The sequence below is a fragment of the Silene latifolia genome, chromosome 10, assembly GCF_048544455.1.
Source record: "Silene latifolia isolate original U9 population chromosome 10, ASM4854445v1, whole genome shotgun sequence".
NCBI classification, from domain to species: Eukaryota; Viridiplantae; Streptophyta; class Magnoliopsida; order Caryophyllales; family Caryophyllaceae; genus Silene; species Silene latifolia.
This window is the reverse complement of record NC_133535.1, coordinates 65,909,938-65,915,428: the sequence shown is the minus strand read 5'-3', so window position 1 is coordinate 65,915,428 and position 5,491 is coordinate 65,909,938.

Genomic DNA, 5,491 nt, shown 5'->3' with positions numbered 1-5,491 from the left:
TTCGAAAAACCATAAAAATTTGAAAAATTGGAAAAACCTAAAACAAGTTCATTTCCTTTGTAGTGTAGTCATGTATATATTGTGTTTGTTTTATCCTTGTTCACATTGATTGACTACGCCACATCCGAGACATGAGGATATTGAAGACCGCATGGTATGATCTTTCCAATCTCCTTTTTCCTCTTTATGTTAATGACTATGTGGCTTTATTTTGATTGATGCGGTATGACAATGTGAACTTAGGACTTGCATTTAGTTTATATGTCATATTAGTTGGTAGAATCATTTGCATTAGGATGTTTATATGCTAGTTTCATCATGGCATGTAGTTGCATGTTAGAAAAATTTTGCAAAACCGTCTACTTGGGAAGCTTGACAAGTGTATATAGGCCCTAGTAGATGCTTTTTCTTCTTAAGATTTTGCTTGTTAGAATACTTGTAAAACACCCTAGGATGGGTCATGCTAGTATCCTTTGACCCATGGATTAAGGCCTAGTCAAGAGTACCTTGTGGTGTGATAACTCCTTGGCTACCGTTTATTCCAAGGTGACCCTTGAAACCATGCATCCATCCATCATCCATGTTCTACCACATTTTTGTCATCAAAGGGAATGGGCACAAAAAGAAATCAATTTCAGTTCAATGAAATGAAAAGTGAAAGAAAGTTTGCAATTGCATCAAATGAAAAGAGGAGCAAAAATAGACTCCTAATGCTTCAAATATAAGGCACCCTCACTACATATGGGGTGACATTGAAAATGTTCAAAAGAAATGCAAAAAGTTGAAAAGTTGTCAAGTATTGAAATGTCAAACATCAAAGAAATGGTAAGAAAGTGTTTTCAAATGTTATATGCCACAAGAAATTGGGGGGAAAACAAAAACAAAAGCAAACTCCCAAACTGAAACTCAAATTCTATCGATCCCTTTATCCATCGTATCCATTTTTGTGCATGGTAGAGAGGGGACGACCCTTCTTCTTGTCTAGGCAAGAGGGGGAATTCCGCGATCCTCCAGTGTTTCTAACGTCATAGGGAGTCTACTCTTGACAAAAGCATTTAACGATTGAGGACAAAGGTACCCTAGCTTGACACAACTTGGAGGTGATTTATTGGTATCCTTCTAGGCTTAGTAATTTGAAAAAATTACATCTATGAAGGAGTGTGTACCCTTGAATTGCTTCCCTTGTAGATAATTTCAGCCACTTAGATGAGGAAAGTGGCTATTCTTTTGTAGATGCATCCATTACTTGGTTTTGTGTGCTTAATGTTTGGATGTGTTGCCATTTTGGCAAGACCCACGTTGCCTTGCAAGAAGGCATCCTACCTCATGGTTGTCTTGTTGTGAGTTGAAGGGGCGGAGTGAGACCCGCTAATTGTCTCATATCGGCTATGTTATTAGGTTAGTTTAAATAATGGTCCTAGTCTTTGTCACCTCTTTACTCGGGACGAGCAAAGGTTCGGTTTGGGGATATTTGATGTGACCATAATTAGAGTATATTTAGTCCCCGAATTAGCCTTGTTCCCATGCTTTTTAGTGCATATTTGGGTCATTTATTGTCTTTAGTTCTTTGTTTTGCATATTCTTTGATGTTTTGTGTCCTTGGTAGGAAAGGAGTGCATACCTTGCATTTTCATGGCAAAATGAGGCTAAATTGATTGAATTCAATGACAAAGCATCAAGGAGAGACAAGATTAAAAGGCCTTTGTACATACTATAGTAGATGGGCAATGATGAGAAAAGATCCTTGCATCCCCGAGGAAATCCTCAAGGATTTTATGAAGAAAAAGGAAGAAAAGAAGAAGGAAAGAAACTGCCTGACAATCCGTGCGGATTGCCTTAAAGACGCCCGTCCCTCACCACAATCCGAGCGTCTTCCTCCACAAGACGCCCGGGCAAAAGCTCCCAAAGACGCCCGTCTTCCCCCTCTAGACGCCCGTCCAGGAACGCCCAAATCCGCCCGTCCCGTGCTAAAGACGCCCGAATTCCCAGACAGTTCCATTTCGTCTTCTGCAAGCTTCAAGGAAGGATGCACTTCTTTTTCTAAAACCGGCAAAAAAGAGACCGGAGTCTCTCTAGAGACCGGCGATTCCTCAAGGACTTAATCGTCATTTAAGCCCTTATTAAACCCTAATTTATGTATCTAATCCCCACTATAAATACCCCATTAGTCTAATTAGAAGAGCATGTTCTTCTTAGCAATCTTTAGTGTAGTTAATATCAATCAAATCCCTCTTTAATCTTGTAATCAACATTTAATAAAGTTTTAATACAAGTTTTATTTCCTTAATCTCTCTCTTGTTCATCCTTTATTTTGGATAATTGAAGATTATTTGGGTTATTATTAGGAGATTGACAACCTTCCAATCAAGCATCAAGTACTTCTTTTATTCTTTGCTTCATTATTGGAATCATTAGTAGGTATAATTCTCTTAATCCCTTTTTAATTATTTTTAATCACTTTCATTTATTCATCATGTTTCACTTTGTTGGTATGATTGACAACCTTGCTAGCATGTTCAACATGATAATGAGTGAGTAGTTTCCTTAGCTAGGGTTAATGGGTAATTAGGGGAAACCAACATGGGGAATGATTCATGCTTAAATTAATATGCTTTCATAGTTTATTTGCTTGCTTGTTGTGATCTCAACTTATGCACATGTTATGTTTGATGAAATGCGAGCCTATGAATCCTTGCATTTTTTACCCATCACCTATCTTTTCAATGAGACTTGTAAGACATAAACCAACTCGAGTCTCATTAGACCATGCATATTGTTGAGTAGGGAAGATTAAGTCGACTTGTAGGTGTTGTTACAATCTAATCGATTCGGCTCCGGGACCCAAACTTTCCTAGGATTGTAAGATATAAACCAACTCGATCCATCACAACAATAATTGCTTGCTTATAACTTGAGAATATGTTTGTATGATCAATTCCCATGAATCCCCTTTGACCCCATGACACCCTAGTGCCTTTTATCAATTGTTTACATCCCTTTTAATTCATCTCGCTTGTTTACTTTCATTGCTATTTAGTTTAGTGATTTTCTACTTCAAACCCTAATTGTGACACCCTTAGACACCACTAGTTGCAATAGAAATCTCATCTCAATTCCCGTCCCTTGTGATCCGACCTTTACTTGCCTCTTTACTAATTGTAGAGTTGTTGGTGAAGTTATAAATTGTGTTTTGGTCTAGGTGTTCCTAACGACAAGTACTGAAAACTAAACCCCACGAGGGATCATGACCAGACGTAGCACCTGCTGCGCCTCTTCTTGAGACTGCCGCAGTTCCTGCTACCTTTCTTCTTCCTTCGTCTTTTGTTCGTCTGTATGTTTTATTTCGCTTTAAATTTTTCATGTTTCTTTCAACACAATAATTCTAATATGATAATTTTAACCTATAATTCATTAATATTTATCATCATTAACATCCCGACTTAAATCCCTTATAATTCATATTTGCGGGTTTTCGTCATTCAAATCAATTCGGGTTTTTAGAGGTTCGATTCATCCATATTGAGTCTCTAGAATTCATCTTTGATATATTTTCATTCGTTATTTATCGTTGCCATCATTAGTCCATCATTAATTCATCTTTAACCTAATTAATTTTTTTAGTTTGTTTAATTGGTATTTGTAATTAACCTTATTAATCTTGTAAATAATTCATCCTAATTAGTTTTTATCAAGGTTTTATCGTTTTTATGACCTCAATCACATGTAAATAATCTATTTAACCACTTCTATCCGAGTCAAATAATATAATCAAGCATTAAGTTCACCAACAAATATTAACGATTTGCATTTCCGGCTTCACAGTCAGGAACAGACGCAGCGTCTGCTGCGCCTGTTCCTGGTTGAGTTCTGTCTCTGAACTTCCGTTTCTGCCTTGACCTAGTTTATTAGTTTACGTATTTAATTTACTATTGATCGTATTATCACCTAATAATCTGTTTGTTTATTTATTTATTCTTTGTTTTCTAAAATTATCCGTTTTAAATGTATTTTCGACATAAATCAATTAATCCAATGTAATTATTGTAATTTTCTTTATTGTATTTTTAATGTATTTCTTTTATCGTATTACTTGTATGCTCTCACATGTAATCGATCTTAAATTCCTACTTCGACTCAATTGCATGTTAAATTACGTGATAACCGACTTAGTTAATTTTCACATGTTAGGATTAATTTATTGGATGTTACATTGCATGCATATAAATCGACAACATATCGCGTATAGACAATTTCCCTAATCATTAGTAGAGGCCGCTATCAAAGCGGGCGGGATTAGGTGTTCAATCAAAAGAGCTTCCTAATACGTACCCTCACCCCTTACTCCAGATCTCTGTGAACATCTGTGTTCATTGGCATCCACGAGAGTCATTCTAGACATAGAATGCTAAGGGTAACGAGTTCTTGGTGTTCATGTCACTACTTTGTGTCTTGACATGGCACGGCGTATTCGAACGGTTTCCAATTTTCAACAATAAATTGGTGGCGACTCCACAAATGCACAAAAAAAGCTTGCTCACTTTTCGCCCCCGTGGGCCCGCATCCACAGAAATGCACATTTTGTAACGTAAAATTTAAGTTTAGCCCAAAGAAGTGACATGAGACTCAAAATGAGATTGTTTTGTGTGGATTTTGCGCAGGGCGAAATCAGGTCAGAGTAGACTTGTGTAAGGTTAACTAGCTCTAGATAGTCTGTTGGTCAGGTCGTCAGGGTACAATAATAAGCTGTAAATGAAATAACAACAACAACAATAAGACAAGTAATTTTGTACATGGAAAACCCTTGAATGGGAAAAAACCACGGGCACCAAGCCAGGAGAGGATTTCACTATATAATTTGGGAAATTAATTATATGATTATAACAATGCTTATTTTTCTCTATGTATTGCATATACTTCTTCTTGCGTGTGTATGAGATGATTCCAATATTTCCAAAGTGTTTCTTATATAGGCTTCCATCTTGAACGGCTGCTTGATGTGGTACTAAATGCGGATTATTCTCCATAATTACCAGTAATAATTGTCAATTATTTCTCCCTTAATTACTGCATTTACTGCGAAATCTTCATACTTAATGATGCGTATATAATTCCTTTATAATACGCGTGTATGGTCTAATATTGTCCTGATATTTTGACCGTTGTCCTCTCCATGGCCTGGCGCCTATCTTCATGTGCCCTGATAGCGACACCCGACTGACTGACTGACGGTCGAGTTCGGATGAGATACTGATCAGGAAGGTCTGCGGATTTCCAGACCTAATAATTGCCCCTTATCTCCTTATTTGCAGTGTGTCAGGACGAAAAAATGAGAAGATAACTTTATTTTTAGGAAGATTACCCAACGGTTAAGTTTTGCCTAGTCAGTTTCCTGTAACGGCTATTTTACTACAGTTGCTGACGCGTGTGATATTTACTGCAACTTCCTTAATGATTATCCACTTCCTTTGCGGCTGAAACCCTAATCCTCTTC